The sequence below is a fragment of the Lissotriton helveticus genome, chromosome 6 (genome assembly GCF_964261635.1).
Source record: "Lissotriton helveticus chromosome 6, aLisHel1.1, whole genome shotgun sequence".
Lineage (NCBI taxonomy): Eukaryota > Metazoa > Chordata > Amphibia > Caudata > Salamandridae > Lissotriton > Lissotriton helveticus.
Window position 1 is genome coordinate 2,091,273,277 of NC_136067.1, and position 20,095 is coordinate 2,091,293,371.

Here is a 20,095-nt window from a genome sequence, read left to right on the forward strand (position 1 = left end):
GATGTCGTGGATAAGAATACTCAACTAATAATACGGAAACTGGTGGAGGACATGTTTAGCTCGCGGATGGAATCTATACTTACAAGCATTGCTAAAGATATAATTGACTCATTGAATACTTGTGTGGTGGGTATTGATTCTTTTGGAGGGACTCGAAAATCTCATTAGATACCCCTAATTTAACTACAATAGCCCAGGTCCAAAGTGAGTCTAGGTTTCATATGGGTGAGGAACGTCCTGGTACTCAATCTCAATTGCAATCTCTGGATAGAACAAAATCTAGCCCATTGAACAGGACAGGAGTAGTCCAGGGGATCCAGGCGGGGGCAGAAGCTCCAATCAGGACGGTCATAACCAAGGTATACAAGAGAGGAACAGTAGACCGAATAGCTGTAGGCTTAACCTCCCTCTTTGTAGTGAACATAACAAAATCTCATGTCACGTCAATGGGCCAAAGAAATAAAAAAGTGAAATCCTTCCACTGTAATGGAGTAGAGGTGTCCAGGGTGTCCTTTTTTTGTTATCTGGGGGTCCCCCAACAAAAAGCCCAAAAAAGTGCAATGGTTAGATCAACGGAAGCTGTACAGGGGTTTGCCCAGCACCTGGGGGCTAGGCCCCTGGAAGCCATGCTTATCTTTTATAGATCTAAATGCCTGGCTATTGCTATGAATGGCACCGCCATCTGGGGCTATAAACATGTGGATGGGGTGCAGACAGTTGAAAATAGATTTTTACGTATCCTTTTGTCAGTACCTCAATCAACCTCAACCTTTGCAATTCACCAAGAACTGGGGCTTGGATAAGTGTCCGCTTTGGTGAGGTTGGCCCCAGTGGTTTGCTAGCTTAAGACCTGGCTTAATCTAGATCTAACACTGAATCATCAAATCATTCGGGACTGTGTTACTCTGGATAAAGCCAGTAGTATTCCGTGGTTGCACTATGTTAAGCTGGTGTCCTTTAAATTGGGGCACCCAGAACTCTTTAACGCTCCAGACGGGATTAAAAAAGAGGATGTGAAATGGGTTAAAACCCAACTTTTGCACTTATTGATGAGGGAGCACAAAAACAGGAGTTAAGGAAACACTCAGTGAGGGCTCATTTCTTGTTAAAAACTACCCCACTAATTGAGCCATAACTGAGATTAGTTACTAAGCCTTTCCATCACTGCCTTTTAATCAGGTTTCTCTTAATCTAATTCACTTCTCGCTGGGTAATCTGCAGGGCTGGTGCAAACCAGAGGACATAGGTCCATATCCTTGTGATAATTTCTCATCACAGGATACACTGCACTTTATAATGTTTCGTGACTATTACAATGAAATTCGCAGGAGATTTTTAGTTCCTCTATTGAGGGGAAAGGCCTTTTTACAGGTTAGACCGGCATTATTTTATCTTCAACTGCTAAATGATACATGGGATATTTTTAATATTGCCAGTTTTGTAGTTGCATCAGTTCGTCTTAGAAAAAAAAGGTATCCAATGCTAAACATTACATGAAAATTTGTGTTTTATTCTTCTATCAAATTTCTCTTAAAAGAGTTTTTAAGCTTTGATGTATTTTATAATTGATCCTGTTGTATTAATTCTTCTTTTAACATCGCCCATACATCTTATTGATCGTATGATTTTATTATATTATGTATTGTGTACTGTACTTTTATGATTTTAAATATTCAAATAAATTGATTTGACTGACTGACAGTACAGGCATAGTAAACAATCAACTTTTTTTAAAAACAGTCCGTAATAACGTGGATTTTCCTTCTTGGAGTCCCGACTTCCTAAAGCTCTGAGGGAGAGAAAGGGTTCACAAAAGTGCATGTGCATTCGATATAATGAATTAATAACCATCATACAAAAGCAGGAGCCTAGAGTTAGTAAAGTCTGCCTGACCCCCAATTGACGAATACGGACCTTAAAAGTGCCAGTGCCTAAAGTGCAAAAGGATCTGAAGATTGATTACAAAGATCCAAAATCTGGTTTGTTTCAAACTATCTAAGACAATAATAAGAGCGGTAAAAACAAATATAATCAAGACCAGGAAGTGTAGCAGCAAAAGTCTATGCCGTAAGAGTTAACGGCATGACCCGTCATGCAGTTCAATTCCATGTTTAGTACAAAACTAAATTATTAGATAGCTACTTATATAACATAATTTAAGAAATATTAAAATACAAAAGGGTTACGTCAGTTACATGGTCAATGCGTGTCATCTACTAATCCACATTTTACCTAGAAATTTTGCAACTGCACAGAGAATTAGCAGGCTGGAGTCAGGTTTTAAGACATGCAACGCATCACTGTAACAGGGGGTACCTAGCTGTTTGCAGATAGAAGCTATCTGCCTAGATCTCAAATGGTGGTACCTAGGGCATGCCAAATGTGTGTGACTATCATATGCACTCATACACCCATACAGACACTCACACACCGTCACTCACCCATTGAATTACTCACACACCTGGGCAGTCATGCAAACAATCAATCACACTCCCATTTACTCACCTATACAGTTATACAAACACCACCTCACTTATTTATACAGATACCAACACATACTTAGGGGCTATTGTATCAAGCCCTTTTCTCATTCGTAACCAGGCCAATTCTCTGAATAGGCCCGTTTGCGAACCGGTAAAGGTCTTTTGGGCTGTATCATCCCAAAAGGCCAGAGAAAATTAGAGAATCACAAAATTTGCGATTCTCTATTTTGCAATTATATTTGAGGAATCACAAATTGCGATTCCGTAAATGTGATGAAGAAAGCAACTAAGTTGTGCGAATTTGGAATAAGAAATCGCAAATTGCCACCAACTGACAGTTGGTGGTAATTTGCAAATTCTTTGAAAAAAGCACTTTTTTGCTTTTTTCAAAGTGCCACACATGCATGCCCTTAGGGCATGTATGTGCGCCATGTACACACACACATATTTCAGGGGTGCAACAGGGTGTCCTTATGACACCCTGGCACCCTTGGAATTGCATTCTCAATTGGCGATTCTCTAATTGAGAATTTCTTCTCATTCATTCCTATGGGGCTCCTAGCCCACAGGAATGAATGGGAAGGAATTCCTTATTTGCGAATTTCAATTTGCGATTCGCAAATAAGGAATATGTAGGATTCGCAAAATTTGTAGCAAATCCTACATACTTTGCATTTTGCGATTCTCTAATTGCGATTCCCTAAAAATCGCAATTTGAGAATCGCAAAACGCGTTTTTGATACTTATGGCCCTTACTCTCTTATACAATCACTGACACAAGCACACACTCAGCCATACAGCCACTCTCACAATCACTCACTCTCACATATAGTAGCTTATATATTCCAACACTAACATATACTGCCTTTCACATATGTAGTTACTCACATATGTACCACTCAGACATCTATTCACTCACCAACACAGCCATACACACACTCACCTACCCATATAGCCCCTCGCAGTTGCACTCTTGAACCCATACACCCAGTGAATCACCCACTCACACATCCATGCAGGGAGTCATACACACCGCACCCACCCACACAGACACTCAGGCATCCTATCAGGTACTCAGACAACCAATCAATTACCCATATAGACACTCGAGTAGCTCCTCACCAACCCATGCAGCTGTTTACACACCTACTGACAGACTAATACAGATATTCACACGGATTAGTCACTAACCCATACATTCGGTAAAACACGTTTAATCACTCACTTATACAGTCAGTCACACACCTACTAAATCATCCATTCCGACACTCATACACCCACTCATTCTTCAATACACCTTGGCGTGTATAAGCAGGTGCGTGACGGACTGTATAAGTGAGTGATTAAACGTGTTTTACTGAATGTATGGGTTAGTGACTAATCCGTGTGAATATCTATATTAGTCTTTATTAGTCTATATATATATAATGAAAGAGTGAAGCTACAAAAACAGAGGAGCGTATTAAATGGAATCACTCATGTTTGTTAAAAGGGCCCTCACTCACCAACCTAGTTGGTGACATGCTTCATCATTGGGCCCCCGGCAGAGAGGCCACCGAGTGCCTCTCCGGTGTGCTAGAACACCTGATTGCAGCGGAGCAGGTTTTTTTGGGTGATAAGTGCTGGTGCATAAGGTAAGATTAAAATGGGCTTACTGCTTCCCAAGAAAATTTTAATCAGGTGGAGAGTAAGGCCAGGTTAAAAAGTTAAGCTGGATGCTGTGATTGCGTAAATTGCTCAAGTGCATCCAAGGTTTAGAAGGTCAGGTCTACATGTTTTAGCCTTTGAATGGTAATTGCCAGGCTTTCGTCAGGACCGGAGACCATGGCGGTGTGCAGAAACACACAGTCGCTGGATGATGTCGTCAGTGATGTCATTTGAGATGTCATCAGTGATGTTATCAGTGATGTCACTGACCATGTCATCAGTGATGAGGGAGATCACCACCCGAGCTGAGGATTCTCCCCATGGTAAATTATAAGGAAAGGAAGAACATGTAACTAACTCTTATTCACTCCTTCTTTGGGGCAGCTCCTGTTTTCTGCTCCGAAAGGCCTCTGATGTCTTGGGAATATTCAAATTTCATCAAAAACAAAAAACCTACCTGTTTAAACTCTATGTTGACCTGCAACCCCCGCTCACTGACTCTTTTTCTTTCTCCTTTCCTAGTCCCCCTCAACTGATTTTGCTCCCATCTCTTCCTCTCCAACTTAACGCCCTTTCAGCCTGGGTGTTTCTGCAATTTCACTGATGCTGAATTTAGGATTAGTCATAACATATTTTTTCCCTCTTATGTTATTGTAATGAGATTCCTTTCACCATGATGTTTGAGATCCAGATGCACAGCCGTTGAGCATTACGTTAAGCGCACTGACAAATAAATAAATAAATATCGCTAACGTCCATCACACAAGTACTACCTTCCTCATCATGGCTCTTGTGAGTGAGGGAGATGAGGATGAGGGGGGGGGGGTGATGTACCACTGCCATGGTTTTTACCAACAAGCATATATGCATTTGAAGAGAGAGTGCAGAATCTGTAAACCTGCTTCCAGCCAGTGGGAATAGAAAGGATCTCAGCAGGTTTGCTGCCCCCCTGATCCATCCCTCTCCAGGTGCACTCCCTCCTATTCTTGGCCATGAACAGGATGCCTGGGTGGGTACTGAGACCCTGCAGACTCTTCTTTACTCAAGGCCAACACTCACTTGGATCTGGGACATGTTTATGAGACCGGTGTGTGCCTTCCAAAGGCCTCTCTTACTGCTGACTCTACATGGGAATGATTTACACCAGCGGTGCGTTCAGTATAAAATGGCGCTTGATCAATCCCCTCTACAGTTTTCTGAAGTTATGTTTTACTCCCTCAAGCATTGGTTTTTATCAACTCTCGTGCATATACATTGTAGGAGCGAACAGTAGGTAGATGAGGATAGTTGTTACAATGGAGGGTTGTTAGCTTGTCTATATCTTTACAGCTTCAAGACTGTATTTATTTTATTCTTCATTTGCTCCTTAGATTAATCTGCTCCTCCACCATCAGCTCTCAATGACAAGCTCCTGCTCCGCCTGCGCTTGTCACTGGAGGCACCGGACAGATCTCGCTCTTCTGTGACCGGCATCAAGAATCCTTTCCAGAGTCCACTGCAAGAAGGACCCTCGATGAGGGAAGGATGTGCTTCGCTGACACCTCTGCATCTTGCTGATCATACCCCTTTAGACAGAATATTAGACAGCCCTGTGTGAGCCCAAAGCATTCAGTAACTCATTGTACATTGCAGATTAATTGTGGCAGACAGACACTTGTGTCTGGATAAGATCTACCCCATGTCTTCTGAAGATAGATTTGCATAGCCCAGCTCTGGCAATACCAACTAGCTTGCTCAGCGGTGGGGGCTCTTTAGGGATCATACGGAGGCCGCAGCACATCATGAGTGTCTGATAAGGGTATTTGTTGAGCCAGACACAAAGCCTGATTTACTTTTGACAATACCAGCTGACCCCCTTGACAATGTCCCTTGGATGAGGGCAGAGCGCCCCCTTGACACTGTACCTTGGATGAGGGCAGAGCTCCCCGTGACACTGTCCCTTGGATGAGGGCAGAGCTCCCCGTGACACTGTCCCTTGGATGAGGGCAGAGTTCCCATTGATACTGTCCCTTGGATGAGGGCAGGGGCTGTGGGTAGGTTTATATCCAGGTGTTGTGTTACTTTGCCTTCTGTCTGTCTTCCATCTATATCCTTGTCTTGTACACTGTGTTACTGTTTCAGAAGAAAGGAAGAATGCCTTGCTTGTAGTTCTGTAATTGATTAAACCAATGTTGAAACTTCAAATACGCAATAAAATCTTAATGCTTTACCATTGTGGGGTGTCATTCTTGTTTGCACTGCACAGAGCTTTTATTACTGTACATCGCACTAAAGTAAACAGTGAGGTTTTAATGGACAAACCCTGTGGGAGCCAAAAACCTTTACTTTATTGTTTGCTCTGGTTCATTGGCCCATTAATGTAAGTAAATACAAAATGTATGCCGCAAATTAAATGCACAAAATCTTGATAATATACATCAGCTAAACGAGTTATTTTGCTTCATAAATACTTTAGGGACCTTATATGTATTTAGCTATGCAGCACATTGGCCTGGGTGCTGAAACTTCTACTGTTCTTTAACATGGAGGGAAAGTAAGCACCAAACTGTGTGACATGCCAGGTATGGAAACACATGGAGAGAAATATTGCTTTTCAGCGGGAAATGGTGTAGTCCAAAGCTCTGATTTTAATATAAAATCAGGGTCTTCAGTGGTCATATCACTGAAAATACAAGATTTAAAACAAATATTATTGTCTGCGGGTGCTCGTGGAAGACAATTTCTATGGACTGGAATCTAGAGAATGCTAAAGTGATTCTGGTATTTTACTGACCTCTGCTGGTCATTTTCTATCAAGAAAGTTAAAAAGAAGAAGTTGCCAGAAAAATAAAAAAAGAAAGTCCCTCAGCAGAAAGCAATTCTGGTGATTTACTGACCTCTTCTGGTCGTATTCTATCAAGACAGTTAAATAGAGGCAGCTGAACAGAAAAAAGTCCCTAAGCGGAAGCAGACAAGTCCTAAGGCTGATCTCCAGAGCCCACAAAGTACATTGACATATAAGTACATAATAAATATATACTAAAGTATATACAAGAGGTCTCAAATGCTCGACCTAAAAAGGAATTATAAAGATAACGTGTCTGCAACCCCACCTTGACTCGAAGGCTTGCATAAACACCTTGCCCAACCATAATGGGGATATTTTTAACCCCTGCATCTAACCCACCCTGTGTTCCGCCCCATCAGATGGAGAGGCAGCAATGGTATATGCGATATACCCATTGAGGGCAACATCCTCTCCTGACCTTGTCTCCTGAGGAAAAACAACATTGTATCCCTTAATAAAAGTAACCCACTCATCATTATGTATGTTGGAATGTACACCCGAAATAGTCCAACTAAAGGAACTAAGTGAAAAAAGAGATTACTATCAGGAACACACAAGGGCGATACACGACTGCTCAATCCAGCTCCTAGAACAGTTTGACAAAGAACCGGGAAAAATAAACCCCAAAGTACATGAGTCCAAGAGCGGGCGGGGCAACCGGGCCGACCAAAGGGGTAACAGCCGAACAAGATATTTGGTGTGAGTTAATTGGCTTTATAGGGTACACAGTAAATACACTTTAGATTAAATATAACATTTTGATTCTCACACACGAGTTTAATAGACGAAAATGAGCCACATCAAAAACTAAAATATATTGTGTGTGAATTTAAAACCCGTAAAGCCTCTGTGTGCCGTGTGACATGTAACAACTGGTGTGTGGGTAATGTCCATTTCTTTCAATGGGCCACACATGGTGGTTAGAGATAGATGTAGTGGGACTCCCAGGGCAAACATCAAAAGGCTGAGAGGAGCTGACAGCACCCCAACTGCTGGAGAACTCTGTTGGGGTAGATTTCCAAACCATGTGACACATAAACTTTTGACCATGGTTGATGAAATGGGTCGAACTGTGGGCATTTTTACCAATCAGAAAAAGATAGCTAATGCTCCCTCTGATTTTCATATCTTCAATGCCTCCCTCCGCGTTGACATTCCCATAAGGTGGCCAAAAGGAGCAATCCATTTAGATCTTATGTAATGGTAAAATCTGCAAAAGAACAAGAGATGTTCCACACTTTCAGGCTAGCTATTACACGCCAAAGATGAGAGCTGGACCAATCACATGTCCATTTAAAGGTAAAGTGGGCAATGGAAGTGTACCAAGTCTAAATCTGATGGACAGGACCTTCTTCTGAGGGGAAGTGATCTAATTTAGCAAATCCTCAATTAGTAGATCTCATTTGAATGTAAAAACCAATCTGAAAAAAACTCACAGGCGATGCCAAGCATTTTCATGTCAATATTTCTCAATATCTAGTTGCAATATTAGTGAACCGTGTCTAGGAATCTGCTAGGGATCCAACCAGAACAGTCAGGGCTCAAGGTTTTTAAGGAGGATTTTACATAGGCAGCCCAGATAATCTCTAATTCAAGAGAAACAGGTGAACCCTACTCACTAATGAACCAGGGTAATAGTTATATAGGAAAAACAGTGGTTCCTGTGGAATGACATACTATGAGGTTATGATGCATAAGTACACTCGTAATATAGAGGGTTAGATAATGGCAGAGCGCGAAGGAACTACTAACACACCGATTCCAGTGTAGTATATTTTATGGATTTTTTTAAACAATAAAGGGGTCGATTATGATGGCGGACGGACCTGCGTCCGTCCGCCACCCCCGAGGTGGAGGGACCGTCCGCAGGGGCAGCGGCGTTCCCTCAATTTAGAATTAGGATGTGACCGCCACTCTGGCGGTCAAATCCCGTATATTTAACATTGCGATGGGTGCTGCTTTAAGCAGCAACCCCCGCAAAGGTAAAAGTGCATGCTGTGCATTTGCATGCACAAAGCGGCAGGCACCGCGCGGTGCCTGCCGCATTGTGCATGCAACTGCAGGGGGGTACCCTAGGCACCCCCCACCACCCCCTTCACCCTGGGGGCCCGCAATGGGCCCCCAATGCAAGGACCGTATGCCACGGAAAGGCATAGACCCCAGCACATCCTAATATGGCTGGCGGTGGTTGATAGACACCGCCACCATATTAGAGCTTTTCTGCCGCGGTCGCAAGGTGACCGCGGCGGAAAATCGGAGGACGGTCTTCCCGTCCGCCTCGGTCCCCCCGCCATTGTAATATGGCGGGGGGAAATAGGTGGCGGACGGGCAAGGATGGCGGACGGATCGCCACCGCCTGCATGGCAGTGGCGATCCGTCCATCATCCTAATTGACCCCAAAGTTAGGAATAAACATTAGACATCAAAACAACATTTGTGCATAGTGCCCCAAGTGACAAAGGGAACATAAACCTATGTGACAATGTGAATATTATATACAAGGTTTCCACGGTTTGTACACGTTGACTATTATCAAAATAATTCCATGTGAACAGCAGCTATATACAATGATATGTGCTGGGAAAATGGTTCGCTATTTCTGTTTGTCGAGGGCATTTCGACCCTCAAAACAAAATGATGTGCCACACGTGAAGAATAGAGAAAGGCTGCTGTCACGCCTCTCCGATATGGGAATAGAGGGTCCAGCCTTGGAGTGGATAAAATCCTTTTTGGAAAATAGGAATTTTCAGGTGCATTGCCCTCCTTACAAATCATCCCCTCGTAAATTGAGGCATGGAGTTCCACAAGGCTCAAGTATGAGCCCCACGCTGTTCAATATTTATATGGAGCCTCTGGCACATATTGTGGAATCCTATGGTGTGGATATCGTCACATACGCTGACGATACCCAATTAATAATCCAACTCGCCAACAACCAGCCTGAGGAAGCCGCTAATTTTTCCAACTGTATGCGGGCGGTGGCAGGTTGGATGAATAGCAACTGCCTCCGCCTAAATGGCGATAAAACGGAGTTGCTGGTGGTCGGTAAGGCCTCCTCCACCTGGTCGCAGGATTGGTGGCCGACGGAATTGGGGCCAATCCCCCGTCCAGCAGAGGCTGTCAAAAATTTGGGAATTATGATCGATGCTGAGCTTTCCTTTAAGCAACAAATTAATAAAACTACTGGAAAATGCTTCGGAATACTGAAAACTCTCCGTAAAGTTCTCGATCTGCTCCCCTTCGGTGCCAGGAAGAAACTTATCCATGCCCTGGTCACGCCACATTTGGATTATGGTAATGCCCTTCTTCTTGGCTTGAGCAAAAAAGGCATTCAACAGCTACAGGGTATCCAAAATGCCGCAGCCCGCTTGGTACTCAATCTCCCACGCAGGGCATCCGGTAAGACAGCTTTGCGTAAACTTCATTGGCTCCCCATTGTGGAGCGCATTAAATTTAAGGCACTTTGTATGGCCCATCGTATTGCCCAGGGAAAAGGCCCCAACTATCTGCAAAGACTCCTTACTATCCACCGCCCCACCCGAAATCTCAGATCCGCCGGAGTGATGTTATTCCAACTTCCCCGTGTTCACAAAACCAGAATGGGAGGTAGCTCCTTCCGTTTCTTGGCTTGCAAACACTGGAATAGCCTTCCCCTAAACCTTCGTATGGAGCCCTCCGAAACGAGATTTAGACAATATTTAAAAACTTATCTCTTCCCCAAATAAATAATACCCTTGTACTTTCTTTCTCATCTGGGAGTAGTAGCATTACAGCGCGGGGACACACCGTCATAGGTGTAACCAAGCGCTTTAAAAATGGTTTTATTATTATTATTATTAAAAAGGGTTCACTCACATGAGGACCCGTCAGGGTACTCAATGTGAGGAGAGGCTGTCAATCCAATGGGGTATGTAGGTAGGCCAGAGGGGCTCAATTAATTTTATGCCAAAGCTGTAGCGTTGTAGAATCCCTTTGTGGATTAACAGTGACAATACACTGGGAGTTTCTCTCGGTAGAAGATTAGAAAAGTGGGACAGTGCTCCGCATGTAGATTCAGAAAAAGCCGCATCCGTCAGCTTGATCACGTGTAGCACATCATTTTCACAAGGCTGCGCAATCATAAATTCAGATGTCCCTTCATCAATAGTCCTTAAGAGACCCCACATTGTTTTGAGGGTCGAAAACCTGTTGACAAACAGAAGAAGCAAACCATTTTCCCAGCACATATCATTGTATGTAGCTGCTGTTCACATAGAATTCTTTTGATAATGGTCGACTTGTACAAACTGTGGAAACCTTGTATATAATATTCACATTGTCACTTAGGTTGAGGTTCCCTTTGTCACTTGGGACACTATGCACAAATGTTGTTTTGATGTATAATGTTTACTCCTAACTTTATTGTTAAAAAAATCCATAAAATATACTACACTAGAATTGGTGTGTTTGTGGTTCCTTCGCGCTGTGCCATTATCTAACCCTCTATATTACGTTGTGCTTATGTATCATAACCTCATAGTATATCATTCCACAGGAACCACTGTTTTTCCTGTATATACACATAATCTCTAGGGCGCCTGGTCTGGTTATGACATCTAGTACTGCTTCTCTATCGGCATCTCGTCTACAGTACACAAGCATATCCAGCACAAGAGAGGTTTCATCTTTGGAAATAAGGGAAATGGGATTTCATGCACAATCAAATCTCAATGGAAGAGTCTGAGTGCTTCTTAGGACCTTCAAAAAGGGTTTATTCTTTCTTTTATCTAACACTTCAAACCAGTGATGGCCCCAGAGGTCCAAACCATAGAGCACTGTATTGACAGCCTTAGCCCTGCATATTTCTAGAACAGGAGATATAGAAAAAGTGGACAAGCAGTTGGCCAATGTAGGTAACGCGGTCGTCCTGAGATCCAAAATTAAATTGCTCTTTTAATTTTAATCACATTTTATTGATTTTTCAATTTAAACAGAAAACACAATGGCCAAATCACCAGATAAATGACACATAAAATTACAAAGGACAATTCATATGCCTGCACACACATGCCCCCCCAACCGACATCCATCGACAAAATGCAACACAAAGCCATATGTGACAATCAGTATCACCCACCCACCCCGTCCGCCCTCAACTCATAAATTCCTGGATGTCATCATCATTAATCGATTGATACCTGAGAGGAACGGGTTCCAACTCTATGCCCCGGTAATCCGCCCATCCCTGCCCTATCTTGCGTTGCTTTTGGGGGTAATCCCTTGCTTTAAATACTGCCACGTCCAGACCCATAGAATGGAACATTCTTATCTTTCCAACAGCCAGGACAGAGGAGTCCCAGCCATCCATTCCCATGCCTTGTCAGGCTTTGCTAAAGTCAGTCCCAAACACATGAGAGATAATCGGTACCTATTGCCACCCAAATCATCAGTGAGATGTAGTTGGGTAAGTTTTGCATCCATTGGGAACGACCAAGAGAAAACCCTGCTATAACAGGCAGAATTTCTGCAAATCAGGTCAGCTCCACACTGTATGAATAAATGTGCCTTCCCCAGTGCCACTCTGAAGACAGTTTGGGGAGTCGTTCACACCCATGCACTAGAGTCAATTGGCATGTAAAATATACCCTATGGAGATAGTTAAGCTGGATCAGCCTGAGCCGAGCCACTACTGCAGTCATTCAAGGCGCCTCGAGGGCCTTTCTACAGTCCTCGTTCCCAAGAACCTCAACATCCGCCTCCCATGCAGCCCTGAGGAGTATACCTGTTGAACCAGTCGAGACCCGGGTAAAGTATGCGTACAAAGAACAATGTCTCTACTAGAAATTATTTCAGATGGCAAATTCAGAAACAGAATTAATCACAAGGAGGAATGGAATAAAGGGAGCCCAAAAGAAATTCTTAGAGAAACAAAGGTTCTTATTTGCATGTAGTTATAACAGCTCTACAGTACATTGTATGTATAAGTAACTATAAGTGGGTTGTGCACTGAACGTGCTGCTGACAGTGAACGGCGCAGTGACACAAAAAGGTGAGTGAACAGCGTGAACGGTGCAGAAAGTACAACAACATTTGTGCTTAATACCAAAAGGAGGTAAATATGTTGTTAGTTATTTTAAGTTATTTAAATTGACCACATTGGACCCAAAAGTAGCGCTGGATGGTCGACGGCGTTTTGACCAGTCTGACTTCAGGTCATCAGCAGGACCAGGTTACTTGGTTTGGTACTAGTGCTGAGTGAAAGGAGAAGGCGTCCCAAGCGACGGGTGTGGGAGCGGAGGCGGTCCGAAAGGAATCTGCAGATGATTGGAGCAGGTAAAGATATGAGTAATCCACATTTGTAAAGCGCACAATCACCCGTAAGGGTCTCTAGGCGCTGGGGGCCGTCGGGAAGATTAAGCGAGCTATTGCCCAGAGTCACATGGTGCTGGGCTAACCTGCCGCCGGAGCCGGGGTTCGAACCGTGATCCCCAGATTCCAGCGTCAGTCGCCCTGGCCGCGGCGCCACACCTCTCCCACTGAGTGAAGGGTCTTTCTTCCGTTGGTAAAGGAACAACTTAGACAAGCTGGCGCTGGTAATTGTAGCGCACGGCAAGGAGAAACAGCGACTGATAAATGTGAAAAACGAAGTCTGTTTGTAAACAACGATCCTCGTGGAAAAAAATTATTTAATAGGGTCCATGCGGTAAGATACCGCAACTGCCGCACACACTTGCGCAAGACTTCACCTGGAGACTGTGTAGTTGTTAATTGCAGGTCACCAATGCTTGCAGGACAGCTGCGATTTCATCTAATCAGGGGCCTAGTCCAGGGATTAGCATTGTGCCACTTGTTTTTTTTACATAGGCATCTTAAATCCACAGGCTCAATCTCCCAACTAAATGTGTTTAACGCTGAGAACCCAAAGTCGAGCCCTGAGCTCTTCCAGCTCGAAACAAGACATAGATACCAAGCCCTCACTGATCTGGACACCCCCGACTGACTAAACCCTGAATCCACGGAATTATATTAATGACTTGTGAGGCATTCCCTGCTATCCAGCTGGAAGGTGCTACTAAAATTAAGAACTCTAGTGAAACTGTACATTGTGGTCCAGCTACCAAGTTATGTCACCCCGAACTAAAACAGACGTAGAGAGAGTAAATCCCACAACGAGATATCAATCCCAGCAGTGCATAGAAAATTATCAGGATTTGAAAATCTTATCCTGGAATATTGCGGGAATAAGGCCAAAACTAAACGACCCTGAATGGTGTAATTTAGTGGATGGATTCCACCCATGTCTGTTCCAAGAAACTTGGGCGGAGGAGCAGGTACACAGATTGGGGTTTACTACTTTTAGTAATAAGGCCACATTTTCTCGAGTTGGTCGTCCAGCTGGTGGATTATTCATCTGGGTTTACGACTACCCTGGCATGCAAAATTAAGTTATTGAAACTAGGACCAGAGGAGATACTTGGCTCAGAACTGACATCACTGAAAGATAATATCCATATCAGGTTGTTTAATCTATATAATCGCTTTAGGAGCCCCCACAAGCCCTCTGATACGATAACCTCACTAACCCACTATCTTGATACATCTAGGAAAGAGCAACATCTCATAGTCGCTGGTGATTTTAACACAACTTTTGAGCCAATTGACTACGTACAGGAGTTAGTGCAGGATGAAGATCAAGCTAGAGGGGTCAACAAGCTCCAGATTCCAGCGAATAAGAAATGCACTAAGGTGTGGCAACAGGTACTATCTTTTGCCCTTGCCTATGGAGTCCAAGCCTGTAATGGGCGTACGCACTCGGACATAAATGCTTGCTTTACATTTAAGAGGAGGAAAGCTAGGAGCAGGATCAATTATATTCGGATAGATCTTGACCTATGGCCAAATGTAAACTACATGATCGTATTAAATCGGAAGGATAGCGATCACAATGCTCTGGCACTGACGGTATCTAGTCTTGCAATTTTGTGTGGCGAATTCCGACAGATGGTGGCCCCTGTTGTTACCAATGATACCAACAAAAGAGTAAAATGGCCACAGATACTAGCCAATGGGAGTCTCCTCCTCAAAATCTATGCCTATGTGGCACAGAACCTTCCTGTCATGAGTAATCCAGACTCTAGTGACGGGGATATTATGGCCACTTTTCATCAATTAACTTTTACCCTAAAACCCTACTTCAATAAACAGTGCAATCTTAATCTAATCCAACGGAGCACTGCCCCATGGCAGAATGATGCTTGTAGACAAGCAAGAGACAAACTAGTTATGGCAGTTAAGAAAGAAATGCGGATAGACATTATAAACTGAAGGAAATTGTATAAAAAGGCACAGGCAGAGGCAAAAAGGGATTGGGAGTCAGAGAACTGGCGTACCCTTGGAGAAGCCTCAAAGCAGAAGGCCTGACAATTATTCTGGCACCTCTTGTCAAAAGGGCCACGCAAGCAGAAAATTGAAACAGATTTTTATATTCAGCCCCATGTTTGGGAGGAGTACTTCATGAAGCTCTACACAGGTGAAGTGGGTGATTCCTGTCTAGATCAACAGTTTTCTAGAGTAATTAGCACAATCTGATGTAATTAGTTTCTCAGTAGAGGAAACTGTTATAGCCATTAACTCCTGGCAGAATGGGAAAGCTCTGGGGTTTGACACCCTACCGGGAGATTTGTTCATATCGGAGCCTATTATGTGGGGTCTTCTGCTACAAACTGTTTTCAATGCTATTCTGCATGGTGGAGTCATACCTGCGACCTGGAGTGGTGCGGGAATAATCCCGATATTTAAAAAGGGAGATAAGGGAACACCAGCGAATTACAGGCCAATCAGCCTTATAGATGTCTCTCAAAAAGTTTTTAGTAAAATTATTTTACCTCGGTTCCAAGATTGGATTGCGGAAAATAACATATTATCCAATCTGCAGGCAGGTTTTTTAGGGCTTTCACAAGCACTCTTGACCAGGTATTTAGATTTCTCCTGCTTATATGGAAAGAAGTGACAATTAGGAGGGGTCACTTGTATGTTGTGTTCATTAATCTTAAAATGACATTTGACTCCATAGACCATATTTATCTCTGGCTTCCCTCTGAGATTTAGGACTCCCTATACATTTACTCAAACTTCTGATTGCCTGCACCAAGATAATTACGCCAAAGTCAGGTGGAATCTTGATGACAGTTTATCCAACAACATTCTGGTCTCTAAGGGAGCACTACAGGGCTGCGTTCTTGTCCAAACCCTTTTTACCCTGTACATAAAGTGGCTTATAGGAGAGTTGTGCCCTCCTTGCTATTTGCAGACAATATGCTGCTTATATCAAAGACGCCAATGGGGATCCAGAATGTCCTAAACAACTTTGCGAAAGTGTGAAAATACAGGGGCCTAGAAATCAATTGCTCCAAAACAAAATATATGGCATTTAACCCCTACAAATCCATCAAGGGCAAACTGATTTTGGGCTCCCAGGTCTTGGAACAGGTTAAGGTGTTTGATTGCTTGGGAGTCCGAATCAGTGACAGTCTAGCGTGGACACCCCAAAAAGAAAACAGCGTTCTAACCCGTCAGCATGTCGATTGTGCAATAGCCAGGAGAGTAAAGGGTTTAAGCTTTCGACCCTCTTCTCCGGTTCTGGAACTACATACGGCAAAAGCGCTAGGCGCAGCCTAATATGGGGCTGAGTTGTGGGGGCTGCAGAGCCTGAAGCACTTAGTACTTGCTGAGAATAAATTCATAAGGGCAATCCTTAATCTACCAGTGAACACCCCCCTAATGCCGTTACAACTTGACCTTGGTCTTAAACACATTAATTATTTTGCTATTCTCAGGTCACTTTTGTTTTGGGTAAGATTATGGACCAGGAGCACACAGGTCCCAGTAAAGGTGGCCTTGGAAGAGCTACTGATACTACAGAAACAATCAGGACGCCTTGCCTGGTTCAATAAGGTCAAGGACTGGTTTACTAAATTATTGGGGTTCATGTGGGAGGACCCAAAGCCCATTACGAAAAAAATGGTCCCTTTTTTAAAAAAAGGTACTGGGAGTACGTTGATCTACAATGCACTGATGTCAATGCACATGGCACTTTAACCTCCAGTTGTATGAATGTTAAGGGGTGCTTTGCTTTTGAAATGTTTATGGATGATGTTGAACCACTGCATGCACGAACGCTTAATATCCAATTCAGGTATGGGGAACTCCCTCTTAACCTTAGGAAAAGTTCCTGGGCAAATGCCTCTGTAACATCTTTGTGCCCCTCCTGTCACTCCTCACCTCAGACCCTAGAATACTTTGTGTCTCTTTGTCCCGCCTATGCTAGTCTCAGGAAAACCTGGATAATTCCTGCCTGTCGTTTGCTATCTTTTTCACGCCCCTCTGAAACCCTATGTATTTTTAGGTCTGATACTACAAGGTGGATCGTATATACAATTTCGAGATACTTGCTTCACGCCTGGTGGACAAGATAAAAAATGATAAATAAATTACTCTGAGTAAAGATAAATGATTATGCAAGCAACCTGGCTTTAGGGTTATTAGTGGATTACTGAGGCTTAGAAACTTTGAACTCTCACATTTTAGACTTGATATAAATCTGGAATTCTCCTCTTTTAATCCTATATGGAATTTTAAAATGTCATATATTTTTACACTGATGGAGAGATGCAAAACTCTGTTTTATTGTAAATCTGACTTTTTACGCTGCAATGAATTTTTATTGGTTGTGATTTATGCTGATGTAAATGATCAAACTATTGATCGAATAAACTTATATATATATATTTACACTTACACACCCTACCAAAAAGCTTGAAGAATCGACTTACATGAGTGAAGTCACATGGTTAGTCTTTATCCCAACGTATAAAGATGCAAGCACATAAACTCTCTATTTTATGACTTAATATGGGCTGAAATTGGAATTCTATGTACAATGTGCAAAACATACTGGTACCTGGGGCAGCGTTATCCAGAGAATATAGTTACTCACTGCACATTAACCAGATATCATTAAAATGACCCAACCAAGAATCGCGCTTCAGACACAAAAAGGCAGATCGCAAGGAGTCCAAGGACTGGAAATCATTAGATCCCTCCAGAAGGCGCAAAGCCAGACTTCTTGAATTCAGCAAACTATTTAAAACAACATCCATACATACTCACTTCATAGAGTCTAAAAACATCAGACTAAAGCCTTTACTGACCAACTCATATCACATCAATAGGGCATGCTATTCATGCCTGTTAGAAATGGGGTCTCTATTTGGCAGTGGTTTGCCCCCTATACAAGAGGGGACTCTCAATTTAGTCGGGGTAAGGGAGTCACAAAGCTAAAATAACACCTTCTCACCCTCTTGGTAGCTTGGCATGAGCAGTCAGGCGTATCTCAGAGGCAATGTGTAAAGTATTTGTACACAGACACAGTAAAACAGTAAAAACACTACAAAAGGAGTCCACACCAGTTTAGAAATATAGCAAATATTTATCTGATTAAAACAAGACAAAAACAACAAAAATTCAACATACATGAGTCCCAATATCATTTTTAAAACATTATGTTTAGTCCATAGAAATCAATGAATGCATTTCTTTTAGCACAAAGTACCTCAAATGCATCAAAAATCAAAGATGAAGCAGGAGCAGTGGAGGCGAGGTACCGGAAAAGAAAAGTGGTGCATGAATTCCTGACTACACTGGGAGGTGATGCGTCAGTCCCTCACTGACAGGGGAGGTGATCTGTCGGCTCCTTACAGCTAGGTAAGGGAGGTTATACATTGGTTCCTTACTGGCAGGGAGGTGATATGTTGGTTCCTTACTGACAAGGGAGGTGATGTGGTGTGGTGTCGATGAAGAATCAGCGCCCACGGGCGAAGAGGTGAAAATCCAAACATGCTGCATCAATGAGACAGCGGCGAAACAGGTGCTGCTGCGATTTTGCAGCCGCAAAGCAGTTGTTACAGTAGTGTCGGAGTGGGTGTCACAGACGTCGGTGACACAGTGCTCGAAACTTCAGTAATTTTTTTTTGATGCGCTGCGATGGCAAGCTGGGGTCTGCTGTGTAAGCCATGTTCAAAGCGCCAATCAGGAACCGCACTTCTGGACAGGCAGCGGCGATGTGTCACTCTTTTGCAACGATGCGTCAAGAAATGAGATTTATAAAGCACAAGTCAATTACCCGAAGGTGTCAAGGCGCTAGCTCCTCAAAACCGACAGACATCGTTCGATCTAGACAAATGGTTACAGGTAAAACAACCATGTCTTCAGCGCCTTCCTGAATGCTAAGAGTTGAGTCGCATCCTTCAATTTCTGGGGGAGAGAGTTCCAGAGTCTATTTGTCCCAACCAAAAGATTTCTGCCTGCCCAAGCTCTTTTCTTGAACCTAGGGATAATCTGATTGTGAGATTTAGCGGAGCATAAGAAAACAAGTGTTGGGAGTCGATGCGTGGATTTGTTTCTCAAGATCACCAGAATCCACTTCCAAGAGCCCATGGACTGGATTTGGCTGCACTTGGTAAGTCAGGACTCTCAACAGAAGAGCCCAGGCACTGGCATGTGAAGTATTTGATGGCCATGAGACTTCTGAACAGGAGGCAAGCACATACAAGCCCTTGGAAAACATTGGAAGCAGGAAATTGAAAGTAAAGTCCAGTCCTTTTACTTCCAGGACAGAAGCAGCAAGCAGCAGGCTAGCCCAACAAAGCAATAGAGTGGCAGTCCCTCCTACAGTATCCAGCTCTTCTTCCTGGCAGAATGCGCTCAGTCAAAATGGTGTGTCAGAGGTCCAATATGTATACCCCTTACTGCCTTTCAAGTAGGCAAACTTCAAAGGAAAGTCTTTGTAGTGCGCAAGACCCAGCCTTTCCTTGACCTGGCTTCAGGCACACTACAGGGGGTGGAAACCGCTTTGTGTGAGGACAGCTACAACCCTATTAAGTTGTCAGTGACAACTCCTCCCACCACTCTAACTCAGGAAGGCCCATCAGCCTGGTGATGGCCCATCAGGATTTGCAAGGCACACCTCAGCTCCCTTTGTGTGACTGTCTAGTCTGAATGCACAAGAGCCCAACTGTCAGCCAACTCAGACGTGTATTCTACAGCCAGGCAGAGGCACAGGATGGTTAAGCAAGAAAACGCCCACTTTCTAAAAGTGGCA

General features: G+C 43.4%; 1 long non-coding RNA gene across 1 annotated transcript in view; it reads left to right on the plus strand.

Annotated features, from left to right (window-relative positions):
• Nucleotides 1-5,895, plus strand: part of LOC144762060 (uncharacterized) — a 40,258-nt gene extending 34,363 nt beyond the window's left edge. The window contains exon 3 of the long non-coding RNA XR_013596035.1: nt 5,501-5,895. This is a non-coding gene — a long non-coding RNA (uncharacterized LOC144762060). The remainder of the gene's footprint in view (nt 1-5,500) is intronic.
• Nucleotides 5,896-20,095: the final 14,200 nt, after the last annotated feature.